At 48.8% G+C, this 13,453-nt stretch overlaps 1 protein-coding gene across 7 annotated transcripts in view; it reads right to left on the bottom strand.

Moving 5' to 3' along the window:
- PPP2R5D (protein phosphatase 2 regulatory subunit B'delta) overlaps positions 1-13,260 on the bottom strand; it is a 1,176,261-nt gene extending 1,163,001 nt beyond the window's left edge. For 2 of the 7 annotated variants that reach the window (XM_019548999.1, XM_019549000.1), the window contains exons 1-2: positions 12,908-13,257; positions 4,496-4,691 (exon numbers count right to left, since the gene is read on the bottom strand). The gene's annotated coding sequence lies outside the window, so the exon portion shown is untranslated. Of the gene's footprint in view, positions 1-4,495; positions 4,692-12,907 lie in introns of all 7 variants that reach the window. The other 5 variants (XM_019548998.1, XM_019549001.1, XM_019548997.1 and 2 more) reach the window with 4 other exon arrangements.
- Positions 13,261-13,453: the final 193 nt, after the last annotated feature.

The following is a 13,453-nucleotide window of genomic DNA, read 5'->3' as shown; positions in this document are numbered from 1 at the left end:
GCCGTGCCAGGGGACTTGCAATGACCTCAGCCAGTTCCTTTAGAACTCTAGGGTGGAGATCATCCGGGCCGGCTGACCTGAATACGTCCAATCCCTCCAGAAGCTCCCTAACTAAATCCTCGCTAACCCGTGGCCCAGGTGTGCCTCCCCCGGGGCCTGAGGGGAAAACCATAGTACAAGAAGCTTCAGCCTTTTCCACTGGCTGAGTAAAAAACAGACTTCTGGTCTGCCTAACAGCTGTATTCAGCTGGTAGACAGTAGGGGTGTGCGAAACAAGCTGTATTTGATTTGGATTCAGCCCGAATCGGAGGCAGTGATTTGATTTGTTGTTGCAGATCACTGTCTCCAATTCAATTTGGCCAAATCCGAATCTGCAGATTGAATGCTGATTCGGAGAATCAGCAATTTGGACACAGACACAGCTGTAAATGTTTTTTCTACATACATCAAGGTACCAGGCACAGTTCATGAACGCTGCGATGGTGGAGTGGCTGGAGCATCCCACAGGAGCACAGGGGGGCCCCCCCCATTATCAGCAACGAACCTGGAAGCAGACCAGAAGTACTTCTGGTCCACTTCTGGGTCTGCCAGGGAGGGCGCTGGGGGCCCCCCACGTCCCACCGGCTCAGCAATCAGCTGCAGGGGGACCCTGGGTGCCCCCCCCCAGACCCAGGAGGTACCAATCGCTGAGCCGGGAGGGCGCGGGGGTGGGCCCCCAGCATGCTCCCCAGTGGACCCAGAAGTGAGCCAAAAGTGCTCCTGGTCCACTTCCAGCTGGCAAGTGCTTCTGTGGGACACTCCATCCACCCCACCATCACAGCATTCACAAGCCACCTGGTACTTTGAGGTATGTAGAAAAAACATTTAAAGCTGTGTCTATGTCTGAATCGCCAAATCTTTCCAAATCGATTCAGAAGAGATTAAAGGGTCCTCTGATTTGATTCGAATCTGGAAATTTGGCCACCGAATTGGGCCGAATCAAATCAGGGACCGAAGCTTCACACACCCATACTAGGCAGTAGTCTATGCTAGGGAAATTACCTCTGCCTGGCAGCAGATGTCAGTAAAAGGGGTTACCTCTGAGCCATTCCTGAAAACACTGTCCCTGCTTGGGCTTATAGCTAAACAGTGTTCACTAGCACCCATTACCAACAGTAATTACGAACACTGGGTAACAGTCCTAGCAAAGCAGCAGCTAAAACAAGCCAGCCCTGTTGCAAAGGAAACACCATGACTAAGAAGATCTGGTCATCTTTCAGGAATATGACGCTGCTTAGAGTCAAGGCTCAGAACAAGTCTGCCACCAAATTCACAGCAAAATCTCTGCATTCTATCACTTTCCACTACAGCAGACTGGAGGTTTGACAGCAGGCTCTAGCAGTGGGCTGTGCTATGGTGGTGGATCTTCTGACCATGGCGTCACTGGAGCTGCCCTTGCCCCCAGCTCTTGGCCAATGCACAGGCTGTCACTGAAGGAAATGCCACCACAGTGGTGCTGGAGCTACCTGCATCCTGCCACTGCAGCAAGCCCTACACATGCAGACAAAACTTGGGCTTTGGTCATAGTGGCGGTATTTGTCCATGATGCTACTAGGGTTGCCAGTGCCCTGGCTCTCACTAGGCTGCAGGCTGCTGAAATGGGAAGCCCTGCCTCAGCTCTGACCACAGCAAAAAGGTTTCTGCCCTCCACGCATCGTGCTGGTGCAGCTGCCTGAGCCCTGGCAAAGGCCAGGACTCTAGCTGTCACTGCAGGGAACACCACGACCATGGCCAGAGCCACAGTGACAGTGGTTTCTGCCTGCCATGGTACTCATGTTGCCATGCTCCAGATCTCACAACGGCACTGTCTCCTGCTGCAGGAACCCTAGCTGTCATAGTGGCTGCAAAAGCCTGGGTTCTAGCTGCTGTAGCGCGCGCGCACACACACACCCATACACACATACCCACACACTGCAGGGTTGGGGTAAAGGCTGCTATCAGTGGGCCTGGGTGAGGCCTGCTACATACCCGAGGAGGGAGTCTGGTCCTCCAACCAGTTTTGACACCCCTGCGTTAAAGGTATGTTTCTGCTACAATGATCAATAGTGAAATAGGTAAGGTTGATTATAAAATCTGTCCAGATATATTTCAAAAGACATCCTACTAAACCAAACAGTTCATGCCTTCATGGAGCTGCCCTCTCAGGCTGCTGGCAAATACCAACATATCACCTTGTACTCAGACTCTCTTTGGGAGCTATTCCAAACCACAAAGGCTAAATGTTTTTTATTACTTGTTTTAATTCTGGAACCCCTTTTGTGACAAAGAATCACAACAAGTATTATGACTTGCCCATGACCAGGATGCATGTCTCTGTGCAGAATCTCTCTCTCTACTCCCATGCTGAGGCAGGCTTCACAGGACACTCAGATGGCTAACGGCCACTACAGAAAGGCCATTCCATACAATGGCTTTTCTTATCAGTAAATTTAGGACAACTGGCTATGAGCAACAGCAGCTTTTCAACCACCCTCAGGTTTTTAAGCTTATTTGTCTCAGTGAAGCGAGATCCTGCAGGTGTAAGAAACACTACACACTTGACCCTGTTTTGGAGCAAGAAGGTGAGATAGGGGGCTATTCAAGTCCCTTCTAGCGTGGCATTTCTAGGATTTCTTGGAACCAGACTCAACTGGGTGTTTTGTTATCAGCAATCCTTTGATTTGAGGACGATCTCTACCATGGCTCAATAAACTTGGTGTTTATGTTGTGCCAGAAGTACACAAGGAACTTCCTAGTTCATGCACACATCTTTCCCCCACTGAAAGACTAGTATATCAGTTCAAGAGGCCTGCTTTCCATTACTACAGCCTGTAGTTATAGAAAGTCCTTGTCCCAGGGGTGGCTGCAATGCCCCCTGGTGGCCGCTCAGCCCTTGCCAACCTGACTCCCCTTAGGACCGACTCCCCTTTACTCACCTGCCACACCTTGATGTTATCAATTTCTGATGAAAGGTAGGTTGCCCCAGGGTTTCCCAAGCCAGGTCTTACTCTTAGGACCAAAGGTACTCCTAGTCATTGCCTTAAGGCAATGGCAGCTAATTGTTAGTTTTATGGACTCCATCCTCACTAATACCTACTCCCAAGCCTTGCAAGTGATCTGCTAACGTCACCCATGGGCTACAGGCTCCCAGCCCAATGCCCTGCTCTCTGGCAGGCCCAAGGCACCAGAATCTCCTGGTCCTCACCAGGCACCAAACCTTCTCCCAAGTACCTAGTCCTCCCTGGGCTCAACTGCTCTCTTTCTGGGCCCCAGGCCCTCTATTCTTCTGGCCCATCTTTCTTTCACTGGGCCAGTTGAGACCTCCATGCCTCCCCTTCAGTCCTTCCCACAACCACCAATCTCCAGCCACTGCCTCTATCCCCCAGGCCTATCTGTTTCAAGGCCTGGTCTGTTCCAGGGCTCAGTGCTACTTACCCCAGCTCAGTGGTTATCAGGAGTCCTGCTAACGGGAGTTTCTCTCACAAGGGTACTCACGGGTAGACTACCTGGCCAGCTTAGGCCATGGGCTTATGAAATTCAAGCCTGGACCCCTCCTGGGCAGGTGAATCCCTAATCAGCCCCCCTGGCCACCTGCAGGTGCTCCCCAAGCACCCTGTCATAGTAGTCTGTCCCCCCACAACCTCATCTCTGATAAAAAGTTAAAGGCAAACTTTCCAGGAAAGCAGGCAATAAAATGCAAAAGTGCTTCCTTAGTGAGAAGAAAGGCATTGGGGTTGTCTGAGGTATGAGGAGAGGAGGGTGAGGAAAGCAAGGTGGGACTTACACAGGGATTCTGAACTGAGAGGGAGTCAAGACAACAGGCAAGAGTGCAGGAAACAGCCATGGTGGAAAAAAAATCAAGTAGAATATAGAGACTGGTGTGCAAGTTACTTTGGTGCAAAGGGACCCAGGTATAGATCCTCACGCTGGAGAAGGACCCAGACTCTCTGCAGGATGCAAATTAATCTCACGATCAAGGAGATGGGTTTCCTAAATTCCTGCTGTCAAAAGGACATGCTCTTGAGAGTCCAGAGAAGATTGAAAGCTTATTCTGTAGGGAATCGGAGCTGCAGATAAATGAGGGAAGAGGACCCCCCCCACCCCAAGACAGCATTTATGACAATTTCTTTGTTCCCTCTGAAAGAGAAGGGCTTTTTAATTGGAGGCTAAGATACTCTACCATGAGAGGGAGCCAGTGGAATAATGCAATGGCACTGAAGCATATCATCTTCCAGATAGTGATGATGCAACCCTTTCATGGGCCGGTGGGAGAACCTCTTGCAGCAACTTGCTAGAAGCTCTCAGTACTTAGGCTGGTTTTGAGGCAGTGACAGATGTTCTCCCTACAGTACTGCAGATGCCAAGATTAGCACAACTGTACTGAATTATCTGTTGCTGTTCTGCTTGGAAAATGCTTCTAAGAATCCAGGTTAAGGCTTGCCAGGCACATGCACTTGCAACCCTACAGCATCCTTACCTTTAAGGGCAGGGAGTTTTTGTAACTCCCGGTTTTTGCTCAGGTTGAAGCGAGAGGAGCTGTGTCGTCGCTCCTTTTTTACAATCTGGGGTCCTCCCGAGTACTTGATCTTATTCAGCTGTGTTGGTGGGGGGGCACTATTACTGGGTCGCTTATTTGAAGTTGTTTGCTGTTGCTGCTGCTGCTGCTGCTGGACCTGATGGAGAAAAAGAGTAGGTCAACTTGCAAGCTTCAATAAGCCTGACATGCAAACAGATGTTGTTAATAACAAGAACATTTCTATCCTGTTCAACCTTCACACAGATTCATAAATTATTTACCAACCCTAAACACTGTCAGCTCTTCCTAGATTGAAGGAACTGGGCACTTTTGACCATGCCTTACCCACTCCTTCATGACTTGCATCCAGTTTCTTCGATTTGCAGCAAACTTCCCAAGTTATTTCTTTCTACTGCAGTAGCTCCCAGGGACCATGGACAGTTCATGACCCCACCACATTAGGTTACAGAATCACAGAATCAAAAGACCAGAAGGGACCTATAAGATCATCAAGTCTGGTCCCCTGCCATGGGCAGGAGGTTACTGAGCTCAAACAAACTCAACAAGGTACTTGTCCAGCCTCCTCCTGAACACCTTGAAAGATGGCGACTGTACCACCTCTGCTGGGAATGTGTTCCAGAATCTAGTTACCCTCATGGAAAGTAAGTTTTTCCTTATGTCCAACCTATTTTTTCCTCAATTAGCTTGTGCCCACTGGTCTGTGTCTTCCCAAGGGGTGCCTTTCTGAAGAGTTGCTCCCCTAGATCTTGGTGTTCCCCCCTGACATACTTGTAGTAGGCAGCTATCAAGTCACCTCTCAGTCTTGTCCTACTCAGACTGAACATACCCAGTTCTGCCTTCCCTTCCAACATCTGTACAGTCTTTGCTACAAAGCTCACAATCAGATCTTGTGACAGATGTGGACCAGGAGAAATTTTGGCTTGCCATTCATCTGGATGCTGCCAGCTTTCTGTCTCCTTGATGGCAGAAGTGAGGTCTAGTTTCAAGGCCCTGTGTCCTGTGCTTGCCACCTCAGAATTCTGGTGTCTTCCCTTGCTTTAGCACAGCCTCATCATTCATTCTCTCTTCCACCTCTGCACCTTCTTCCATGGCATCCCATCCAGCTGAGACTCATGCTTGGAGTGAGCCAGCTGCACACCCCTTCCCCTACTCCACTCTGGTCTACAGTCAGCCCTCAATGAATGGCACCTTGCTTTCTATTGTAATTGGCTATAAACACATTCAGTAACAGAAGGATGCTCCAAAATGACACTTGAACCCAACAGACTGCCACCCCCTTTGTCCTTCTAACACACCTCCTGTGAGGATCATTCCCAAAGCCTCAGTAAGCCACCCCCTCTGTGGCCCTCTAAAGAGGTACCCAGGGTAGGGGCTCAAGGGAAATGTGTAGGGCAGGTGAGGCTTGAGACACCCACCACTTACCCTCTTTCCACACCATGTACCTCTAAGTCTCCAGGGGTAGTAAAGTAGAAAGTTCTCCTCCTTTCTGCAGTTACTGTAAAGAACACAAACCCTGGCCATGGAACCCCATCAAGAACACACTCTTGCAACCAGCCTGTCCTTGAAACACTTGTGAAATACTCTACCTAGGACAGCTATGGTGCAAACTCTGGGAAAGGAGGTCTGTGGTTCAACTGACTCAAACTGGAGTCTTTGGTTTAGCAAGGAAGATGACAAAGTTGATGGAAAAGAAAAACACCTAGCCACAGAATCCCTCACTGTTCCCAATTTCTCTGCAAAAGCACATGACAAATACCAAGAATGTCTGGGACAAAGTTGGGGAAAAGATCACTGCCATGGAGTACATATGTTTAAAGCCTGAGGCTCACAGAAAGCAGGTGGTCCAAGTATAGACACTTTCTTTCTCCTTCCAACTGCAAAATTCCTTCCTGACAGATTCCCTAGACCAGTGGTCTCCAATCTTTTTAAACAGAAGATCACCTTTGGCATTGAAAAGCAACCCAAGATCTACCGTGCACCACTGCCACCCCTCCCCTCCCCACTCAACAGGTAAGTCTGTGGGGAAGGAAGGGAGGGGCGGGGAGGGGTGGGGGGGGCACAGACTGAGGCAGAATGAGAAAAAAATTATTTGGGGGCATGACTTCCCAGCAGGTAAGTCCCACCTGGCCAGGGCCCCACTCAACTTACCCCTATTCCCGCCTCTGCGGCACTGTCCTTCACAGCGGGGGCCTCAGTCTAGCCTCCGCTCCTTTCCTCCCCACACAGACTGACCTGCTGGGCTGGGACAAGTGCATGCATGCACACAGCACTCAGCCCCCCACCCCAGCCTCAGATCAACTCCAAGAGGCTTCAAGATCTACCAGTGGATCAAGATCCACTGGTTGGTGACCACTGTCCTAGGCATTTGTTGTCACTGTAATAGATAGGGATCTACTGAACTCACAGTGAAATAAATGCATTATCACAGCAAGCTCACAGAAGAAAGGGCTGATTTTGTGGGCATTTCCCAGTGGCCTCACTCCATGTTGCAGATTGATGGAGACACCCTGCTATCGCTGCAGATTGGCAGAGAAGCTCCACCATTGCTGCAGATAGTAAGTCTCAAGCACGTGAGAGTGGCTGTAGGGACTGTCGAATTGTCTAAGTATAACAGTAAGGATTGAAAGATTCTAAAAGACTGTATTATATGAATAATATACTGTTTTTGGAGTGATTTCATGAGAAATTGTGGCTTATGGAATATATCCTGGCAATCAAGAAAACAGCAGAATCATGCATTAAGTAGGTCTCAAGTCACAGATGTTCTTTGACTGCCAGAGCAAGGTAAGGTGGGCAGTCTGATGAAACTGAGATGTTCATGAGATGCTACAAGAGGTGGTCCATGCTATGAAACAATTAGAAACACCATTAAGAGGCTATTCCTGAATACTGGCCTCTCATCTAATGACACAGTCCAGAAACTAAATTTGGCAGGATTACTTCTGGATATGTTCCAGGTATCCAAAGTTCACTTCTTGTACTGAATATTCAAGTCTCGGAACATCCTTAGCAACTCACAGGTTTGTTCAAATGCTACTAAGGAACTTTAAAAGAAGGGAAACTGTAAGCCAGTTTATGCTCTTCCCACAGGGTAGAAGAAAAACAAAGTCTGTAAAGTGTGCCACCCTGAGGGAGAGATGATACAGGCACAAACAAACAAAAAAGGAATGTAGGTGGCCTTGGACCTGAAGACACCCAGGGGGAAGGAAGGACATGAAACTGTGCTTTCAAAAGACATCTGAAACAGATGGGATGTGTCCCCAACTGGGGTGGCCTCACTTGAAAAGGCCATGAGGGATACTCTCAGCTGAGGGACTGCATACTAACAGGTTCACCTCATTTGGAGTCTGGAAAAGCCCTTGCCACTTCAACTGGTGCTTGTAAAGAGCCTTGAAATAGCTGGCATGAAACCCAGTAGCAGTTATAATGGTTAAGTCTTACCAACGTAGTTAAGAAAGAAAAAAAATGGTCTTAACATAGCTAAGGAAAAAACTGTGACAGAACACAGAAACCCCTCTCCATGGGAAGGGGGTCTGCCTGCTCACAGTACAGCCCAGAGGGTAGCACATGCTGAACTTTCTTTTAATCATACATTCCCTACTGGTAGGCCTTTTCCCTGCAGTGCTCATGAGGCATCCTCTTCCACACCCACTCCTGACTTAAGCAGGTATGGTGGGAAACAGAAACTAAGATGACTCGTCATTTTTCTCTACTGCCCTAACTGATCTCAAAAGATGGTGGCTGGGCATCCACCTCCCTTCTGGAAAATGCAAAACTTAGACAACATCCTGCTGGGATTCACATTGAACACAGGCTAAAAGAGCTGCTTAGAGAGGGACTAAAATTTAGTTGAGGCTCCCAGGTTATTCACCTTGGAAAAAATCTCTCTAGAAGGAAAGTCACAAATTCAGATTCAAAGCATGTGCATAGCTTCTTGCTCTGGCTTCAGGCTTCTTGCTTTGGTCTGGAGGATATGCCAGAGAATGAAGGCTGAGTTAAGGATTTCCACTCTCCCTCCTTCACACACAAATTCCATGGCTTATTACCTCTTCCACCTCTCTGGGGACTTGTCTGTGCATATAGATAAGCCCCAAGCCCTTGACCTGCTCTCTACCAGTTCCCTTCATCCTGGACTCTCAGGGCATGTCCACATATGCAGTCACGTGTACTTGCAGCAGCTCAAACAGAAGCGGCACAAATCTGAGCTGGGGCTTTTTGCCCTACTGCACGTGCCTGGACATGCATTTTGGTGTGAGGCAAATTGTGCTACTTGGGGCAAAATAACGCTGCCTGGCTCCTCCGAGATCTGCAGCCAGGGGGAACTAGAGGCTGGGGACAGCACCCCTGCCCTCCTGGAGTGCAAGCAGCAGCAGGAGCTACTTCCTCCCCCCTACCTCCCGGGCTCCAGCTTCCCTCCCCCTGTCCCCTCCCTCACTGTGTGTGGGGGGGAGGGGACGGGAGAGGTGTTCAGCCCCCTCCACGCCCCTTTCCTCCCCTTCCACCGCACTTGACTTACCAACTGGAGGCAGCTGTATCGGAAATTGGATCAGTATTACCCAATATGCCTCCTTAAATGTCAGTATTGGTATTGCCCCAAAAATTTATCAGTGCACCCCTGAGACACTGCAAGAGGTGTATGCTCATCTGGACATGCCCCTAGTGTCTGCACTGTTCTCCTACCCTTATCATCATCTTCCTTTCCCTACTTTATCCATGGTCTTGGCTCTCTGGCCACTCCCCCTTAAGGACAACTGCTCCCTGCTGCTTCAGTGGTTGGAAACCAATTCTGCCATACAGCACTCTTGAGCATCTTGAGGTAGCACTGACCTGCTCTCAGACCTTCCTTTCCCCACTCTTGCCTCACAGTTCCTGGAGCTGACACCTGCAACAGTCTCTCCTGGTGACTTTAGCCAATTGCCCTGTTAAAATCCAGCTTCCTGTCCTTCAAGTAACCTTAGCTCACTGATCAGCTATGGACTCTTAGCACTGCTTCAGAAGTTACAGTAACATACCCCAAAAGAAACATCTCTAGAGTGAACATCACAACAGCTCATACCCAGGACATATTCATACTCTGTAAGCTGGGACTCTGATCAGCGATACTCTTGGGTTATCCTCCAGGCTACAGAGTAGTAACTCGTCTCCCACCCTCCTTCAAGGTAGTGCTAGCATTCCCACTCCTTCCAGGCCATTAACCCTCCTTTAACGAACTGCGTGAACTATGCTTCCTGTCCCTCTCTGGTCAGGGATGAGCAACAATCCTCCTCCATCTAATAGTGGGCTGACTTTTGACAGTAATCTCCTCTTCCTCCCCGAGGTTTCATCATCATTCAGTCCCATAAGCAAACCACCACCCCATTGGCCCCTTTCTCTATCTTCCTAGACTGCTGCTCTTGTGAACATCTCTGTTAGCAAATGCAGACTCCTCAAAAGCCTGTTGCTGGCTAAGTGCTGCTGCCACTTGCTGTCTGCCCCTCAGTGACCTCCTACAAGGCAGAAATTAATATATGCTGGACAGGATATATAGTACCATTACTAGTTCTAGCCAAGGTATTGAAAAGCAGGAGAATCTCTGCACTCATATATACAACAAAAGGCTTCCTCTCCCCAGCAGAGGAGTATGGCTGATTTTGAGGGATGTGTATCAACTCTTTCAGAACAGTTGCACTGACCAAGATTATACTGCACAGGAATTTAAAACACCAGAGCTTTTGTACTGGCTCCTAACCCTGCTGCCCAGACCCTTCCTCTCAAAAGTCCCAGTTCGTAGCACTTGGTAAGGTCTGTCAGATCAGAACTCCCCTCTATATTGCGTTAGACAGCCCATCAGCTAGACACCATTCCTTCAAAGGACAATTTGAAGCTCCCTGGAAAGGAGGCAAGTTTGGCTGTAAATCCTTCCCTACTTCCTGGGCTGTGATATGAGGGTAGAAGAAAGTCTCAGAGCTGGGCTGTCCTTCTCCTCTCCTACCCATTCTTCTTCTGGGAACCTAAACAGCCTCTACACACAGCCTTCAGCTTAGAGGAAAAGTTGCTCAGGTGTGTTTCCTATCAGTACAGGCATTTGCAACCCATGACAATTCCAGTACAGATAACAAGCACATCCTGGCCAGCTACAGTCCATAAAGCAGGGGTGGGCAAAATGCAGCCCGTGGGCCAGATGCAGCCCAATAGGCCATTCTATCCAGCCCACAGGGCCTCCCCAAAATTTAGAAAATTGATATTTATCTGCCCCTGGCTGCCTGTCATGCGGCCCTCGACGACTTGCTAAAACCCTCTGCCCAAAATAATTGCCCACCCTTGCCATAAAGCTTACCATCCAAGCTTACCCTTTCACTTCCCACACAAGAGATCACACACAGTACATGCATCTAATTCATTACAATTATACAGATTTCACCCTGACTTCTGAGGATCAAGCCAATAATACCACATTAGAGATGTCTGAAGTAAAGGGTAAGGCAGGCAGTAGAGTATTATAGTTTACCATTTCTTGTTTTCTGGATAGACATAGCAATTTAATCCAAATGGAGATAAACTGTTACTTATCAAGAGAAAGGTACTTGTGCATTCTACACCAGATCAACCTGCTACAAAGAAGAAGAAAGAAAAGAAAGAAAAAAGGAAAAACAACTTTCAATGGAAGTTTAACTGAAGACCAATAGAAAGGAGCCCCATGGCAGGGAGCACACAGAGGTGGCTTCTTCCTCTTCACCTTACTACCCAAGCAGATGTGGCATTCTACCGCCATGAAGGCCTTTTTATTTTAATATTCTAGGTTTCTTTTGCATCCAGGAGCAACCAGAATTATTTGCCATTTTGGGTCATGGGAAGAAGCTTATGAGTGATGCTATTTATACCTTCACACTGCACCACTTGGTACTAGGAATGCAGCACTGCAGCTTCCCATTGATCTGGACAGGGAACTGCCCAACCTTAGTATGCTTTGTTCTAATCCTTGTTGGTTGCCCTTTATGCCTGAAGATGCTGAGACTCACATTCCTCTGTATAGCACTTTGCTATTAAGGGATGAAAAGTACCACATGAAAGGCACGTGTTACCGTGGATGTCTGGTGATAGAACTCCTTTACTATCTTACAGCCAAGGAACTCAGATGATAAACTATCTTAAGGAGTTGACACTGCACACAAACACACTAGAGGGGGATACTGCACACAACACAGAAGAGGCATGGATGCCTATGGGCTGAGATGAAGAAGGGACAGAGACCTCTAAATTGCTATCTCCCTGAGGGCCAACTACTCTAGCTCCAGACTTTCCCCTGAGGGTACCTTCATGCATTCATTCCCCTTCCTAACATTAAAAATGTCTCACGTCCAAAACCCCCTTGTTAGAGCTGCACCAAAACACATTCTGATTCATGAGACAGGTGCCAAGAAAAGATCTTGGGCACCCAATCTTCTAATAGCAATGTACCATGCTAAAGTGGCAGCAGGGCAATTTATCTGTCAAATTTATATTCCTGGAAAGAATAAACACTTCTCTTAGAGGCTGAGCCTTTTTTCCCCACAAAGTTCAAGACAACTGCACTATTTGAAAATGGAATGAAGCCAATTCCCTCCCACCTCCCCAAAAATCACACTTGCCTGGACTCCAGCTTGAACTGCACGTTAACATGCAATATAGTTTATTACACTGTCCACCTGTACTGCTGCTGCCCTCAATGCATTTAGGCTTGAAACACTGGTACCAAGAGCAAAGGAAACTCTCTGTAGCTCTTACTGCAGAATGTGATTCACACCAAGATCTGCTTTCTCCTGCTGCCCCAGGGGTGTTATAACAGTGAAGAACTCTTTTTGCCTCTACTGCCTCCCCCACTGTCTGAAATCCACCACTGTTCTCCTCATTCTTAATTTAACTCTGACACCAGTTTTTCCTTTCTCTTAACTCCTTCCAACTCAGCAAATTGCTTTATAAAGTAGCACTCTTGTCCCCTCCCTCAACATCTTGGACGTACTTCACTGAGCTCCACAGTGGCCATGCCAAGGGGAGCACTCTGTTCCATCCAAGCTCTTTGTTCTCAGTGCAGCCTTCACTGCTGTACTCTGCTCCTTACTACCAAGTGGCATCTATCTGCCACAGGCTGCTCAGGGCTAACTTTTTTATTACAGAACGCAAGCAGGTTCTGGCCTCACCCTCTCTCTTTTCCAATTACCTGCCCTTCTAACTAGACATCCTCTACCTTAGCCACCATCTTCTATTTGATTCCATAAGATCCTTTTAAAAGAGATTATTCAGCGAAACACTTAGGCCAGGTGGGAAGAAAAGCCATCCATGGTCACGAAGATGGGAAGTCTAGGTACGCTGCTGCTTACAGAATTAAGTCCTTACCTCCTCTGAATTCTCTGCCCCTCCATCCTTCCCACTGGTGCCACCACTGGATTTTGTGGTGCTTTTAGCAGACTTCGGAGGCTCCTGGAACAAGGAGGAGAAAGCAGATTGAGTTTCACTGAGTCTGGAGAAAATCCCAACAGAGACCCACGTTTCTCCATCTCCTTGCACAGTGTGTCGCAGAGATGCCGTCTCTGTTCCCCCAATGAGACTTTTTCCAAGGCCTCTAGCAAGGGACACATCCAGAGACGCTCCCTTCTCCTTCCACTGGAGAACACGGCACCACCCCACCCCCCGCGGCGAGCAAAGGCTGGGATGCTCCAGCGTCCTCACAGGCCCGTCCTCTTCTGCAGAGGGCACAAGGCCCCTTCCAGCCCGGCTTTCCTATGGGCCTATGAACCCAGGGGCCCATCCTGCGGCAGGCTTCGCGCCCAGCCGAGCCAGGCAGCCGCGCCAGGGCCAGCACACGCCGGGCTGCAAGAGGCGGCGCGGGCCCGCAGGGACGCCGCCACGCGCGCCCCACGCTGAAGGGCAGCGGGAGCCGGG

The sequence above is a fragment of the Crocodylus porosus genome, unplaced genomic scaffold, assembly GCF_001723895.1.
Source record: "Crocodylus porosus isolate Cpor-Errol unplaced genomic scaffold, CroPor_comp1, whole genome shotgun sequence".
NCBI lineage: Eukaryota > Metazoa > Chordata > Crocodylia > Crocodylidae > Crocodylus > Crocodylus porosus.
This window is presented reverse-complemented; position numbering and strand designations above follow the sequence as displayed.